This window comes from Petaurus breviceps, unplaced genomic scaffold (genome assembly GCF_028583685.1).
Source record: "Petaurus breviceps papuanus isolate PSGF00001 unplaced genomic scaffold, PetGlider_PUasm1.0 90686, whole genome shotgun sequence".
NCBI classification, from domain to species: Eukaryota; Metazoa; Chordata; class Mammalia; order Diprotodontia; family Petauridae; genus Petaurus; species Petaurus breviceps.
The window spans coordinates 9,364,410-9,382,242 of NW_027187309.1; the positions used below are offsets into that span (position 1 = coordinate 9,364,410).

The window sequence follows — 17,833 nt, forward strand, 5'->3', positions numbered from 1 at the left end:
ACTTCCTTGACCTCTCAGGGTGTAAATGATCTTTCATTTTCTCCTAGTACTGTCTGAATTTTCTTGGCATTTATCTCATTCTCCCTTGTCATTTGATATATGTCTTTCCTCCTAACTAGATTTTAAGATCTTTGAGAGTAGAGATTGCATCATTCCTATATTTATATCCCCAGAATTAACATAGTTAATGAAATATATTTGTTTTAATAACAGTATTCTTAGAAAAGCAGCACAGACCTTTTAAGTTATCCCTTTCTGTGAGTCTCCTTGGGACTTTCTGGTTGGGCAAGGTCATGAGCTCTTATCAACCTTGAGGACAATACGTTGTAAAATTTTAAAGTTTGAGAAACTAGGAGTACTCCCATATAAAGTAGGAAAGTTTGCAAGTTTGCTAATAGAGAAAAGTGAATTTCATCTGAGATTATTTGATTATCACATATGAAATTATAAAAATGTATCTGTTAATATATTTATTAACATGTATATGTGTAGAAGTTGCATCTTTGAACCAACTTAGTTATAATAGAAGCTATTAGATTCAAAGATTTTCTTTTGCCTTAGGGGTTAATAGGCAATACATATTAGTTGAGAGATTTCCAATTTTTCTGAAGTTTTTGAATCAGTTATCATTTATTCACTGTATGTGTAAAACTCCAGAATGTTATTATTTTCAATTTATAAATGAAAGATAAATGAAATATCCTTATATTTGCTGCTGTGGTAACATAAGAAAAATAATAATAGCCTAGCCCTAAGCTGTTGTGATTAGGGAAATTTTGCTAGTTGAGGTAAGATCTCATAGAGGATTGTAACTGGATTTTATTCTAAGTTTTGATTTCAAGAATGATTGTCTGGATTGTTATTCACTGTTCAAGGGGAATGCCATGTGCTCCCCAAAGGGAATGTGGTCTGAAAACTGCTCTCTCTCTCTCTCTCTCTCTCTCTCATATATACATATATATATATATACATATATCCCTGTTACAGGTGGATAAATGTGCCTGGGAAACTTGAGGGGATGACCTTGCACAGGTGAAGGTAAGTTCCTGCTGACTCAGTGTTTTACATTGTGCTATTTCCTTTCTGAACAGGAAATTTTCTCATTTGGTTAATTCTGATCCTATAAAATGAATAATGTGAAATTTTACTGTGTGATTGACTGTTAACTATGACTTTTGCCTGGAATCAAATAGAGCTAAGGGAGTATTTTCCCTATTAAAGCTTGTGTCAGATTAGTCTGTGCCCTTGACAGGACAGTCTTGATATTATCATAACCATATCCCTCCTTTTTCCTTTCTTAGCAAATTTCTATCATCAAGGCAGGTGAATAGTGGAAGTCTGTTATTTTAATACTAAACCTATTAATTAATCGATTAATACTAAAACTACTGAGTTAATATAATAGAACATAAGTATGAAAAATCTTATTGTTGTTAATCTGTATATGTGGTCAATTCCTTATCTCTTGTAACTAGGTGAATGAGTTCTTAGGCTTGCTATTCCCTTACTAATAGTTATATATTTATGTATGAGATTAGGTCCTTAAACTAACTCATTCCTTCAAGATAATATAAGGATAGTATATATATTCTCAAAAAAAGAGGGAGATAAAACAAAGACTTAAGAGGCTGTTGGTTTTTTTTTTCATTTAATGGAGTAGTAAATTTTGGGAACATAATAAGATTAGACTGTTTTATCTAAGAACTAGAATATATATGTACATATACATATATACATTCATCCATATATACACACACAAACATGTGTGTGTGTATGTGTGTGTGTGTGTGTGTGTGTGTGTGTGTGTGTAAGGGCTCATTTTCCAAGTCAGGACCTCTTACCTTCAGCCCATGGGTGATGTTGTCTACATCAGGTACAGAATTTGAGTAAATATAGATAGAGCAGGTAGTATGGGAAAAAAATGAAGTTCTCTGAAGTTTCAGGTAAATTATGGGTTCCTAATTTATCGTTCTTCTTAATAACTCTGTTGTTAATAGGATTACGTCCATGTAGTTTGAATTAGTTTTTTATCACATGAACTAATTACTGGACAACCAATCTGATTAGATTTTGTCATGGTTTACTAAATTATGCAAAGTCTTATTACTAGCAGGACTTAGGAGCATCATCTAGAGAATCTCTTCTAGTGACCTGGCTTCTGGAGATGGTCAAGAAAATGCTCCACACACACACATACCTGCCCTGATCCATACCTAGCTGTTCAAGAGATGCACAGGAAGTGCTTATCAGATCCCTGAAGATCATGGACACTACAGCGGGACTTGACACACCTAAAGCTATTGCTATATTGGGTTTCTTTATTCACCTATTGTAACTTTCCTTGTCATGTTAGTCATATGAGTGTTATACACCTGTTACCTACTGTTTAAGTTGCTTATCATTTCTGCTTGAACTGATGCCACTCTAGGAACTGAGACCCTTGTGTTACTGTTTGCTGGTCATGTGTTGCCCACAGTACTAATGTAAAAGCCTTTCCTGTGGTTTCTAGGTACCTTTCTGGTTAAGAGTCTAACTCTTTGTGAAAGTAAACTGTGATAACAGGGTGATGAAAGTGAGCACCCTACCAGTTGAACACCCACAAAGTTACTATATTGACCTTCTAAAGTCTAAGGGATACAAGTATATATATATGTGTGTGTGTGTGTGTGTGTGTGTGTGTGTGTGTGTATTTGAAATGTAGAACTTTCATTGGCTAAAGTATCTGTTTCTGGTTTTGTTTTTGTTTTCTATGTTTTAATGAGGATTGTGTACTGTTTATGTTTACAATGGCTCCCTGGGGCAAAGAACTGATCCCAAAGCCATCTCCCACATTTACAGGCAATAGATATAGGATGTTACAGTTGAGGACAGAGGATAATATGAATCTAATTGTGGTACAGCATCATGTGTATAGTTAGCATTACAGGGGGAATTATTGAAATTTGTGCTGTCAATGACCCCACTGCTTCCAATCTTACTTTTCTTCCAAGCACAAGTTGATCGGCTGGGAGAGGGGTCAACTAGTCTGCAGCATGTACATGGATCCCATTCCCTTTATGTTTCATGTTACCTGACAGTGCCTAGTCACATACATTTTCATCCCCTTACATCTAATCTCATTTCCCTATGATGCAGCTATGAGGAAGAAGCTGAGACACAATGCCCACCTCCTTTTGTAAATGTGTACCTGTCAAAATTGTCTCATTCTGATTATGAAAAGTTGTCTTAAAAAGCAATCTCCATTTTGATCATCAGGTTGGCCCTCATAGCTAGTCCACCAAGTGTTGCAGCAAGCACCCCAAGCATCCTCAGGGTTGCTGCCAACACAGGTTATTGGATCTGCTTTGATAAAGGAAAGCAACTCAAAATGGGTTAACAAGTTACTTTAATCAGTCAAACATATATCATTTACCTATTTCAGGGGAAAAAGATCAGCACCCCAAACTTCGGAATATACAGACAGAATTATCAAGATAGAAACAGATCAAGTAGACAGATTTCCAAACTGTCCAACCATTACATCCATACCAAATCAACATCTGGGTGTTTTCAAAGCTGGGGGACTCTCAACAATGGCTTCCCAAAGTCTCATCTGATCAAATCACAGAACACTTCTCAAAGTGAGCCCCAAAACAAAGCCTCAAATCGGGGTTTATATAGCCTTCTCCTGGCTCAGAGAATGGAACCACTGGCCAATCAAAAAGTATCTACTGAAAAACAAGCCTCCCACCCCAGGCTCCAGGTGCACTTTAGCCTAGGGGCAGGGAAGATCTTTAAATTTGCATTTCCATTACACCAAGGCATTCCTGTAAGTATTTTTTAATAAACTCCTTTTTAATTTTTCTTCTTGAGTTTTACTTCTTTAATCAAGGCAAAGGCCCAAACATGGAATTTTCCTTTTAACAGTACATGCTCTATATTACCACTAAAAAAGGTAAATCCATTCAGGCTCCAAAGACTGGGCCCTCAGTGGCCACTCCTGACATTAAAATCTTTTCCTTATTAAAAATTTGCTGTCCTTAGCGAATTATGGTACATTTTAAACTCATTGTCCATATCCCCAGTACAGAATAATTCACTGGAGTTTCAAGGAAGTATAAATATTATCCTTCTGAGTTGCTTCCAGTGCCTCATGGTAAATATTTTGTGATTGATTGAAAAGAATCAGTTATTCTGAGACTATGTATAACACGGCAAGCAAGTTTTGAAGCTGGAAATCCAGCGAGGAAATTCCAAACTTCAGAAATTTCTAAGCATTAGAAAACCTTGAGGCAACACAAACCTTTACCTATACCAGAGGGTAATAAGAGGGGTAGAGCAGAAAGTGAGACCAGAGGGATTATTATACTTCTCCCTAACACCATTGAGTATGTAATCAGAGAGACTGGACTAGTAGGAGATAACATATCCAACTGGGAAGACGGAGACGCACACTGAGGACAAACAGGGGTAAAGCAAAGACACAGACAAATTTTAAAAATATTCACCCAAGAGTGGAAGCAAACCCAATATGTGTGATCCCTTGGATAAAAAAAGAATGTGAGCTAGGTACTAAAGAAAAACAGTTAAGTACAAGTTTACCCTTTAGCCATATGCGTTCTCTATATGTTTATCTTACTAGTATCATACCCATTCTTCCTCTTGACTCTGTGTACTTATAAGGAAGTATGCCCAAACTTTTAGGGGGAAGGTTTTTGTACCATCTAGATCACCTTAATTTACTAGACCTTGATTACTAGATCACCTTAATAAATATTCCTTTCTAAGTACTAGTTAATTCTGGTTGATAATCAACAAAGAGAATATCAGTAGGGGGTTATGATATGCAGTACTAATAAACCTCAACTTTTCAAGGTGTAATGGGACTGTAAATTTAAAGATCTTCCCTGCCCCTAGGCTAAAGTGCACCTGGAGCCTGGGGTGGGAGGCTTGTTTTTCAGTAGATACTTTTTGATTGGCCAGTGGGTCAATAAGGTTTTTACATTCTCTGAGCCAGGAGAAGGCTATATAAGCCCTGATGTGTAGCTTTGTTTGGGGGCTCACTTTGAGAAGTGTTCTATGATTTGATCAGATGAAACTCTGGGAAGCCATTGTTGAGAGTCCCCCGGCTTTGAAAAACCCAGATGTTGATTGGGTATGGATGTAATGGTTGGACAGTTTGGAAATCTGTCTACTTGATCTGTTTCTCTGTCTTGATAATTCTGCCTGTATACTGAAGTTTGGGGTGCTGACCTTTTTCCCCTGAACTAGGTAAATGATATATGTTTGACTGATTAACGTAAGCTTGTTAACTCATTTTGAGTTGCTTTCCTTTAACAAAGCAGATCCAAGAACCTGTATTGGCAGCCACCCTGGGGATGCTGGGGTGCTTGCTCCTACACAAGGTTAACCCTAGAACCAGGAGAGGAAGATTCATCCATTGCCCTTTTGGAACCTAGCCTACCAATCTGAGTGGAGAAGTAGCCCTAGAGAGAATGCTACATTTAAATGTACAGTACCCAATGACAGCAGTGAAAGATAAATACTTTTCTGAGACTTACCAATTTTTCTAGATGAAAATACAACAACATACTCTGTTTCATGGAACACTGAAGAGCTATTTTTTTAAAGCTTCAAACTTACAAAAGGCGAGGAATAAAGGGAATGGAGACACTTATTTCACTCATCATAAAGAGAAACACTGGCTAATGCAGCTCCTTTTAGAATCACTTGAATGCTTGGTAATTCAGAAGGCATGTCAATGTACAATTGAAAATTATTTTGGCTTATGTCTGAATTTGACATTGTCAACATAAATAGCTTTCAAACTGAAATATATAGTATGTGTGTTTTAGATTATTATTTTTACAAAGTCAATAGGAAGATAAGACTAGAATAAAATTCTTTATATAAAATGGCATCCCATCAGAATCTCACAATAAATGTTTACTCAGAAGACTACAGAGGGTGTTTGAAGAGGAAAGGGGAAGAAAAAAAATAAAAGTGGCTATTGTTAAGTATATTCACTAACTAGAGTAAGTAATCTTTTATAACATCTTGGGGCTGTCCTGATTCTGGCAATTATGATACTGAAAGAACAACAAATAGGAATGATGAGTCTCAAAAAATGTATCCTTCATATAAAACAAATTTATGTAACCCCCCAACACACACACACACACCAGACATACTTTGTGTGCCCTTGTTTTCACTAAGGCAAATCTGAGGGGTAGCCTAGGGTCATTCACCTAAAGAAGACGATGGGGACTGGGGAACGAAGAATGGAGGATGCCAAAAGCTACAAAAATGATGGGGATGGAGGGAGGTCAAGGTGAGACTTGAAGACAAGAAAAGGGGAGAGAAAGTAGACCTTGGGAACACTGGGATGGAAGGACATAGTTTTGTTCCGAAGCCACTTTTCTGTAATAAGACTCTAATAGTAAGATGGCACCCTGAAGGCAGGAGCAAGTTCATGGAGCTAAAAGGTGAGAATCATTCTCCAAACCTAGTGATGGAGAGTTCAGCTCAACATGAGGAGTTTTGAATCAGAGCACTTCAACTGTATTACCTAAATTTCTGTTTTGTTTTGTTTTATTTGGGGCAAAAGGGTGATTGTCTCCAAACAACAAGCAGATTTTAATTTAAGCACTGCATTCCTTAAATTCCTGGCCAAAGAATCATGCTTATAGACTAGTCTGGGGCTACCTAGGTCTGGATAAAGCATAAACATCAATCCACATGTCTCGTATTTTAATATATTTGGTTATTTTATTTAAGGTCCTAAAGAACTATAGTAGTCAGGTCTTAGTTATGTGGTTGACTCCATTTTGTCAACCTATTGTGACTGAATTTCATTCATTGAAATGCAATAGGAAAAGGAGGAGGAAATTTTTTTTCTCTGGTGTATCAATGCCTGAACCAAAAGAGTCTAACTAGATAAATCTGCAGTTTAGACACCCCATCTAAATAAATTTCAAGAGCCACCACCCACAAAAGGAGTGGAGTTAGGGGACAGAGGTAGCTGACTTTCTAAGAAGCATAGAGAATTTAGTGATGCTTCCAACGGGTCCTCTGGTGTATCAAAGGAGCTTACAATGCTGGGTTGTTGGTAGTACCTAACTAGTAGTATCTAACCCTAAACAACGAATATAATTTGGTTCTTGGCCATCACTGCCCCCTAGTGGTTAAATTAATAAGTAATGCTTCATTGTAACTTGCATTTACAAAGAGGAAAAAGGTATCACTATAAATACGAGGAAAGGGTTACACAGCACTAGCCCAAAGAGGACCTGAGCAAGTTAAGGCAACTGTGGGCAACCCCAAGAATGAAGAAGAGGCAAAACAGACTAGAGTCAAGTTGTTCCAGAGCCAGTTTGTCCCCAGGAAAGATTAGAAAAGGTGTTTCTAACCTTGTTTTTGTTACCCCTTCTGATTACAACGCCGTAGGGAGATTTTTGGTTAGGAACTTCTTCAACTCTAAACCTTAGAAAGTTGCCAAGGGGAAAAAAAAGGTTAAAAGACCTATTCAGGACCAAAAAGTCAATATGTGTGAGAAGCAGAACATGTCAGCTCATCCTGTCATGAAACAGTTAATTCATAATTTTTGTAAAATAAATGAGTGAACTAAGAAATAATGAGTGCTTTCTAGATACAATTTATTTTCACATAGAATATTTCATCTGGTCTTTACACTCACCATAATGGTTAACTGATAGTGCTAGTATTATTATGCCCATTGTACAGATTAAGAAATTAAGATTTATAAATTCTGAATGGGCAGCTCAGGTGCTACACTGTTAGCTACAAAAATGCTAAAAGGACCAAAGGAAAACCTCTAAGGTGTATTTGCCCTTTGTGGAAAATAGGGAAGTATAAATATTGTTAATAAATAATCAAATACTATTTTTCTTAAACATTCCCTGGAATGTAGAGGGGCATACTTATTGTTCCCCACACTCAGCATTCTATCTCCCACCTCTAACTAGCATTTGTACAGATTGTCCTCCATGTCCACCATGTTTAAAATGCACTGCACTCATTTTTGCCTTTAGAATCTTTTTATATCTTTCAGGCATCAGCTCACGTAGACGAGCTATTTCTCTGTACCTGCTATATTCTCCTCCCTTCTTTCTCACTTTCCAGTAAAATGGAAGCTTCATAAGGGAAATTTCATGAATTCTATAACATTTTTTGTCTTGGTATCCCAAGGACTATCCCTAGAGGATCCATCTCAAAGTCATGGGTTCAAACTCTTCCTCTGGCATGTACTTGCCATATGACTCTGGGCACATCACTAGACCTCCCAGTGCCCACAGTTGACTCTCTGTAACTTTGAGTTTCAAAACATTGCTGGTCTATGTTGGTAGAGAAAGATTTCTTACTGGGAGTTCCCTACACTGATTAAATCACAGTTTAAGGGGAAACAATCCCCAGGACCTTATCCATAGTAGATAAAACAAACTAAATTTAAAATTTTAAATAAATTTCAATTTGTAGTATGTCCTAGAGATCTCCAAAAGAGACTAAGTTATGAGACTGAAAAGCTTTTGGAAGATTATCCTGGTAGGGGCAGATAAAGGTGGGTATAGAATGAGCAAGAACAAGGATGACTTACAGACATGGACCACTCTGGAAGTAACCCTACTATGTTTCCCTCATAGGGAATGTTATCATCAGAAGTCATCTTTACATATCCTACTACCAATGTTATAAAGGACTACAGACACCTCTGAATGAACTGCCAATCTGCTGATGTTCCTTATTCTCCAAAGCACATATTTTCTAATTTGCATATTGCTACATTTGTGATTTGGACACAAGTGTGTCAAGATAGAAAGCCCCATACGTTATTGCAGCACAAACAGCTCAGACAGATGGCCACGGATCCAATTTGTTGAAACTAAATTACTGAGAGCCCAAGTGGAATAATTTACACATATGATTTTTGTAAATCCTTCAACTCAATCAGCCAGTTGTCAGGAGTTTCATTGTGGTTAGCAGTGCTCCTCAGAGAATGCAATTTCCTGAGTGCCACATATACAATTCCTGGAGCGCTGATATCTCTGAACTTATTCTGTAAGTCACATGTTTAATAATAAAAGTGACTGACAGCAACTACCCAGCATGGTCTAAAGCTGATATCAAATTACCATTCTTGATTCAACAAGAAGAGACACAGTATTTGTTGTGGTGGACAGAAATCTGGCTTTGTAATTAGAAAGATTTAGGTTCAAGTCCCGCGTCTGATACATACAAGTTATGTGATAAATCACTAGATAAATCACTCAGTCTATTGATGCCCCAAGCAATTATTTAAAACAATAATTTGTAATGCATTTACTTATCTACATTGGTAGAGAAGGTTTTCTTATCAAGAGTTCCCTAAATCAATGAAAGCACAGATCTGGTTAAAAAAAAATCAGCAAGAAATATTTATTAAACATAGACTTCATGTTGGTTACAAGAAATACAAGCATTACAATGAAATTGTCTCTGCCATGGAGGAACTTACATTCTAATAGGAGTGAGGCAAGTATACAATATATACTGAGATATGTAAATCTAAAGTTATACAAAGTAATTTCAAAAACACTAAGAACTGGGTGCATTTAGAAAGGTCTCACATATGAGGTGATCCCTGAGCTGGGCTTTGAAAGAAGATATGGATTTGATGGGTCAAGAGATGAGGTGTGAAGAAAGTATATTCCAGATATGAGAATCAGTCTGTGCAATCACAGAAGCAGGAGATGAGGAGATGGTCATTACTAGGCCAGTTTGAAGAGGAAAGAGAATTATGAAGGGGGATGATGTGGAAAAATAGAAAGATGGGTTATGAAAGGTTTCAAATGTCAAAACAAAGATTTTGTACTTTTATCTAGGGGCAAAAAAGAGTCATTGAAGGTTTTTGTACAGGAAAATAACATGAACAAATGGGTGTTAGAGGAATATCAATCTGTCATCTGTATGGAGGCTAGATTGAAAAGGAAAGACAGAAGCTAATTAGAAGGGTATTTAGATTAACCACATGAGAACCACCTAAACTAGGTTGGTGATTGAGTGAAGAAAAGGGAAAAGATTCAAGATGTGTTATGAAAGTATAGTTACCAAATCTGGTGACGGATTGTATATGGGGTTTGAAGGAGAAGAAAAAGCCAAGGATGATTCTAAGGTTGCTGACCAGGGTAACTAGGAAATGGTCCTCACCTTAGTCTACACAAGGAGATCATAAATTTCCTGAAGGCAGGGACCATATGTGTATTCCCACAGATAACAAAGTATGTGTTCAGCAAATATACGGTTTGGCTTTACTGTTAATACATATTAATGAGCTAAATTAAGAAGTAAAAGAAACCCTGGTACAGGGGAAGAATATTTGACCAAGAATCAGGAGATCTCCATTCCGGTTCTAATTCTGCCACTGACCCATAAATAGAGTCATAAATTCAAAGCTAGAAGGGAATCGAGAAATCTTCTAGTCCAATCCTTTTATTTTACAGCTGAAGAAGCTTCCAGCTAGTTGCTTGTCCAAAGGTCACATGGATAATAAGTTAAAAAAATCAGGATATTTACAAGTCCTTCCTTTTTTCAGACTCTCAGTCTCCTCATTTGTAAAATGAGAGGATTGGACTAAATCGTCCTAAGAACCCTTCTAGCTCTAACACTGTATGATTTAATAGTTCATTCACTGTTCCCCATATTACAGATGGGCAAAATAAGATTCAAATTTAATGGACTTGTCTAAGGTGAATATTGAAATTGAGACTAGACATTAAATTAAAGGATTCCCAATTAAGATTTTTCTTTTTCCGACTGATCATTATCTTGTTTTTCTAATAAGCATCCCCTGGTTGATATGATTCTTTGAAAAGGCCCAACTCTAAGGAAAATACAGATTAAAGTAGTCAAGCCCAAGCATGTATTGTATGGGATTTACTAAATGTCACAGTGGCCCCCAAGGAGATTAAGGTGTCTTTTTTCAAATAGGTTGCTTGGAATCGATGACTAGAGTACAAAGGAGCAGCTTTTGATATAGCAGATTCACATAATGTCCTTTCTTAACTTTGTGTTCTTAAAAAAAAAAAACCAAAACCCTGATATTCTCTGTTCTCAAGGTGAGCATTTTCTGAGGAAGAAAATTCTCAGCATGAGCCTCCTGGGGAAGATAATCAAAGATAACATTGTAAATTGCAATTGTCATCACTGTATATGACTCAGCACCACACCAAAGAACTCCCTTATGCAAAACATTTCATCAACAAGAGATGAGTGCATCCTACTCCAAAGTGGAAGAATTTTAGAGTCTACAGATTATCACTCAGTTGAAGAAGCCAAAAATAACTGTACTTCAGTAAAAAAAATTCAAGGAAGAACTCTTTTCTCCACCACCCCCCCTAAAAATACAACACTATATGGCATTTATTTAAAAAATACAATGCTTCAGTGTTAAGTTCCTCTTTATATACAGTAAGACTTCTGTTGATCCAAAAATATTTTCTGAAGGGGGGAGAGGCAAGGGGAAGAAATAACATATCATGCAATTAGTATTGACTGAAAACATAATATTCTACTAAATTATTTGCCTAGGAATCAATTGAAAGCATTTTTGTGTTCAATAAAGTATTTTAATTATATTATTCATCTTTTTCAACAACTATAATAAATATAACAATGATTTATTACCAGCTTGTTGCTGATAACAGAGGGAGCAAAAGGGAGGACTCTGAAAACAATTCTGGTTAGTGTGACTAGGCATTATAATCAAAGGTGTGGTTAAGGGAAAACAATAGAGAACAATGACTATTCCAGTCTGACAGGTGAATGGTGTAGGATAGTCATGGAAGATAAGGCTAGGATAGTAGGTTAGTTCCAGATTGTGGAAGGAAGGAAAGGGGGAAAAGCATTTAATAAGTGCCTAATATATGCCAGGCACTATGCACTAATTGCTTGTAAAATATTATGTCATGGAATCCTAACAAAAACCCTGGCAAATAGGAGCTATTAGGAAGAAGGCCTTGAATGACAAGATAAGGTATTTAGATTTATCAAGTGTACAGTGGGAAGACAATGAAGGTTTTAGCATATATATAGGAATGTCATCAAAACTGTGTATTTAGAAAAATTAATTTGGAAATATTTTACTGATTAGAGCAGAAGTAAAGAGATAGTGGAGGTAGGAATTCCAACAAGGAGATAAAATAGTTCAGGAGAAGGATAATGAGAACTTCAACTATAGTGCTGGGAATGAGACTAGGAAGGAAAAGATGGACATGAGAGATATTTCAGGGGTGAAATTGCCAACCTAATTGAATGTGAGTAGCAAGAGGAATTCAAAGATGGTTCCAATTAAATGAATTTTAATTTAACACACATAATTAGATCAAAAGCCTGAATGTTGGGGAGTGTATAGTTGCTATTAACAGTGATAAAGAAAAAGAAGTATGTTTTGAAGAGGAAGATGATGAGTTCAGTAGGGGAATTTGTATGGAGTTTGAGAAGAAGTTGAAATGTCCAGGTAGATAGATGAAGTATACATTTGCAAACATAGTTCCAAATTGCTTTTCAGAATGGCTAGACCAATTTGCAGCTCTACCAGTAGTGCATTATTTTGTTTATTTTCCCAAGGTCACTCCAACATTTGTCATTTTCCTTTTTGATTATCTTTTCCAATCAGCTTTCATTTTTAACTAATTATTCTTTTTAAATACTAAACTTAAGTTGTTTTTTTTTTTTTTTGGGGGGGGGGGGAGAGGTTATACCTGCTGAAAAAAATCTAGGTGCTTCCAGTACTCCTTAGGACATGATGTCACACCCTAGCTATGGCTCTGGTGATTTTTTAAAAATCTGTCATAGGAGAAGTTGCTGGATTTGGGAAGTTGAGACGAGTTCAAAGTAAGCTTCATGAAGGAAGTAGTATCAATTAAAAAGAGTTCTATAGCTATGAATGGAGAACATGGAAAGAAGAAGGTATCCATCCCAGGAATAGCTAGGCATTTCTTTCATTATACTAATTCTGCCATTGCATCTGGGATATTTTTAAATTACTGAGTTGCTTCACTTTAACTTCTCTCATTCATGAGATTGTGTATATGTAAATTACTACATAAACACAATCTGGTTGGATGGCTGTTGTCCTTGCGGAAGAGGACCAAAATGACACGACCTATGTTCGAGTCAAGTTGCAATACCTCTGATTGTTGCTGATCATACCAATACAAGCTCAAAATGCTCTGCTACAGGTTGGGCACACATCATCTATGTGAACACTTGGTATGGATTCTCTAAATTTGCATATCTCGCATTTCTTTTGAGCTACTTTAGTTCTGCTTTGCTCATAAAGCACAGCACCTTCTCTGATGAGGGCACACCATGCTGGATGGTCCTGTGTCAGTGTCTTCCATTTCACACAATTTCAAAGTTCTTAAGACAGACCTTTAGAGTAGCCTTATATTTATTCTTCTGACCACTATGGAAGTACTTGCCTTGTGTGAGTTCTCCACAAAAATCTTTTTGGTAAGTGTACATTTGGCATTTGAACAACCTGTCCAGCCTATCATAGCTGTGCTCTCTGCAGTAGAGTCAGGATGCGTGATGGTTTAGTTTGAGAAAGGACCTCAGTGTCTGGTATGCTTAGTAATAGTAATACTTCTTTCCTTAGAATCACTGACCACCTATTAATGTGATTTCAAATATTTACCAGCTTATTATCCACTCAAATTTCTGACACCAAGTGAAAAAATATCTAGGTGTAATAATGTTACACCCAAATAGAATGGCAATGTTATTACATGACAGATAGTTATATCATTTTATGAAAACATTTGTGTTGGCTTCAAGTTTTTCCATCAGAGTTTGCTCAAGTACATTTTCCCCCGATGTGTAATTTTATATTAACATATAAATGGACTAACTGAAGATTTTACATAAATACTTTCTTTTCAGAAAACTATGCCAAATAGGCAATAACTCCTTTAAAGAATCAGAGAACCCTTTGGTATGTGCACATGCCTGAGCTTTTTTTGAGTATGCTAGTCTTCTAAAATCAAGATTGGTTGATTACTCTGTGATTGAATCACAATTTTGCATTAATGACTCATTCCACAGGGAAAAGTGGATGGATATAATTAGGAGTGACTAAGATAAGACTTAAGTATCTTGATCTTTCTCAGGAATCTAATTGCTCAGATTAATCTGTCATCTCTCTAAGCTACATATAATATACACAATTTCTATACTCCCCTCAGAGACATTCGAAATGTATATGCTATCCTCCTGGCTGCTATAAAATACATCTCTATTTTAAAGCTTGGTTAACTTTAGGTAAATTTGTGTATGTTAGGGCTGATTCCATAACCTATCACTGTAATTTCCTGGTTATTTTTTAAAATAAGAGGAAGAAGTGATTAATTTGTGGCTTTGGCTATCAAATTATGATGGGATTTTTACATATTTTCTGTTAAATGAAAGGAAACCTATATAGAACTTCATTAAGTTACCTTCCTACTTACCAAGTATACTATCATTCCATACTAATTGCATACCATTTTTGGCCAAATCTTCAATATTTGAGAAAAACTGGTCTGCTTGCTCTTCCCCACATCCTATTTCTGTGCCTTTAAAAAGACTGTCTCTCAAGCCTAGAATATATTCTATCTCATCTCTTCCTTCTACAATCCCTAGTTTCCTTCAAAACTCAGCTTAGGGCCACTCTCTATAGATCAATCCTGATCCACTCACTTGTTATTGTTTTCCTCCTAAGAAATATCTTTAAATTTATTTTAATGCATTACTTAATTTCTTTTTGCAACACCAAAGAACTCTGATGAATTCATTCAATTGTTCATACCCTTGGGCTATATTTAACTGCATATTTAAATTAAACATCAGCTCTCTTGCCTTGAGAAAAAAGAAATCTTAATAAAATAGCATAGATGTATTTATAACAAATTTCAGAGTTAAGTCAAAAGTAATTTAAAAATATTCCAAAAACAGTTGGCTGGAATGTCACAAAATTAAACTCAACTAATCGAGACAACTTAATCAAGATTTATGTAACTTCAATTCATGACCTATTAAATTGACACTCGTTGAAGGCTAATTCATAGAGAGATACAATTATGTAGAGAAATATTATGTTCAGAAAGATGGAAAAGGTCCTTTCTAGCAAGAAATTACTTACAAAGCTGGAGCTTCCATAGCTAAACAGTGTTTTAATATCAACTCAGTTGTAGACGAGCCAAATGATTTTCAAATGCAGTTTTTGTCCAAGAATATGCTATCTGAAAAACAATGAGAACAATTCTGGTCTTTCATCCAGAAATAGTTTCATGCTCCAGAACCAAATAAACTTCCCAAAGAGTCCATAAACAAGAGCTTCATGGCCATCTGTGACAGTAAGTCTCATGCAGTGTATTCTCAATATGGGCTACAGGCTCAAGAATCTGTTAAATAAAAAAATATTTACACAATTTAATGGGGCAGTTTCTTAGTAGCCTTTCCATGCAATTAAGAGTCATTTTCTGACAACACCTGCTCACTAGAAATATCAGAGTTCAGAGGGAACAACCACATTTTATATGTAGATTTTTAGCACCTAAATACAAATTTTGTCAGGCAACCATTGTGAGATTGGTTCTGAAGGTTCTATGTAAGGTATCAGCTTGAGTATATATCTAAGTAAGCCCAGAAGTTTTCGCAATCCATGTCCAAAGCAAACTGTCAAACAGCAGAAGGTGTCCTGTAGATATTAAAAGATTCTTAGATGAAATTCAAGGCACAAGCTTAAATATTGCTCTCTCCAGCTCAAAAAAAATATTCAGTGTCTCCCTATTGTTTCTAGGATGAAAAAAAAGATTCATCTTTCATCCAGATTTTTAAAACCCTGAATAATTTGCCTCAAAACTATATTTCCAGTCTTATTTCATGCCATAGGATATCCAGGTAATATCTAGCCAGCATTTGGTGATGAAGAACTGGAATGTATATGTAAGATTAAGGTTGAAGATAGGAGCTTGGGCATCATCTGTTTTGAGATAATGATTAAACATGGGGAGATTAAATAGGACAAAACATGTAATGTGTTTCATAAATGCTGATTTTATCCATTCTAAAATCTTAGAATATGGAGAAAATTTTATAGTAATTCATTTTTCCCAGCTTTCTCAAAGCAATATAGAGAATTATAGGATTTGGAGGTAGAAGGGACTTTAAAGATCTTCCAATTCAATGTTAGAGGTGAAGAAAATAAAGGCCCAGAGAAAGAAAGAGACTTGCACAAGGTCAAGCACATGTAAGAATATAACTAGGATTCTGACTGTGTGTTATTAGTAGTATTACTATTCATTTTTATATAGCACTTTAAGTTGTACAGCTCTGTGAAGTAGTTATTGAAACTGTCATTATTCCCATTACCAGATGAGAGAACTGAGTTTCAAAGATATTAAATGGCTCACCTAAAGTCATATTAGGGCAGCTAGGTGCACAGGGGTCAGAGTGCTGTGCCTGGAATCAGGAATACTCATCTTCCTGAGTTCTTTTTTTTTTGCACTGAATATGGTGACTTGATTCATGGTACACAACACAGGACTCTAGGCTTCTTCCCCCTACTACAGAGGTGCTTTGGAACAAGGATGTGAATGGGACATGGCATCCCTAGTATAGGAACACAGGTTAGGAATGTGGGCTCCCCAGTAGTGGATCTCCTCTTTTTGGCTGGGGATGAAGATCCATGGCTTTCCACTTTACTCTTTGAAGGCCATGTAGACCATGAGGTCTACTACACAGTTGCTATAATCATACTCATTGTCATACCAGGAAATGAGCTTGACAAAATGGTCATTGAGGGCAATACGAGTGCCAGCATCAAAGGTAGAAGAGTGGGGAGGCCAGGTAGCACAGCAAGTAAGAGCACCAGCCCCAGAGTCGGGATGACCTGGGGGATCGAATCCAAGCTCAGACACTTAGCATCCACCCAGAAACACCTGGCCGTGTAACCTTGAGCAAGTTACTTAACCCCAACTGCTTAAAAAAAAAGGTAGAAGAGTGAGTGTTGCTGTTGAAGTCACAGGATACAACCTGGTCCTCTGTGTAGCCCAAGATGCCCTTCAAGGGTCTTTCTGATGCTTGCTTTACCACTTTCTTGATATCATCATATTTGGTAGGTTTCTCCAGGCAGCAGGTCAGATCCACAACAGATAGCTTCCCATTGTGAGCTTCCCATTCAGCTCAGGTATAACCTTGCCTACAGCCTTAGCAGCACAAGTGGAAGCAGGGATGATATTTTGGGCAGCACCACGCCCATCACGCCACAGCTTACCAGAGGGGCCATCTACTGTCTTCTGGGTAGCAATAATGGCATGGACTGTAGTCATGAGTCCTTCCACAATGCCAAAGTTGTCATAAATGACCTTGGCCAAGGGGGCCAAGCAGTTGGTAGTGCAGGAATCATTACTGAAAATCTTAAGGGAATTATCATATTTCTCATGGTCCACTCCCATCACAAACATTGGGGCATCAGAAGAAGGGGCAGAGATGATGACCCTCTTGACTCCACCCTTCAAGTGAGCCACAGCCTTTTCATGGAGGTAAAGACTCCAGTGGACTCGACAACATACTCGGCTCCAGCATCTCCCCATTTAATATTGGTGGGATCCTGTTCCTGGAAGATGGTAATGGCTTTTCCATTGATCACCAGCTTCCCATTCTCATCCTTGACAGTGCCCTTGAATTTGCCATGAGTGGAATCATATTGAAACATATAAACCATGTAGTTGAGGTCAATGAAGGGGTCATTGATGGCCACAATGTCTATTCAGTATATCAGCAATGCAATATTCACAATGCCTACAGAAATTACAGA

At 36.9% G+C, this 17,833-nt stretch overlaps 1 long non-coding RNA gene across 1 annotated transcript; it reads left to right on the top strand.

Moving 5' to 3' along the window:
• The first annotated feature begins 16,672 nt into the window (after window positions 1-16,672).
• Window positions 16,673-17,627, top strand: LOC138144085 (uncharacterized). Its single transcript, XR_011163857.1, has 3 exons — window positions 16,673-16,842; window positions 17,009-17,084; window positions 17,536-17,627. It is a non-coding gene; the product is annotated as an uncharacterized lncRNA (long non-coding RNA).
• Window positions 17,628-17,833: the final 206 nt, after the last annotated feature.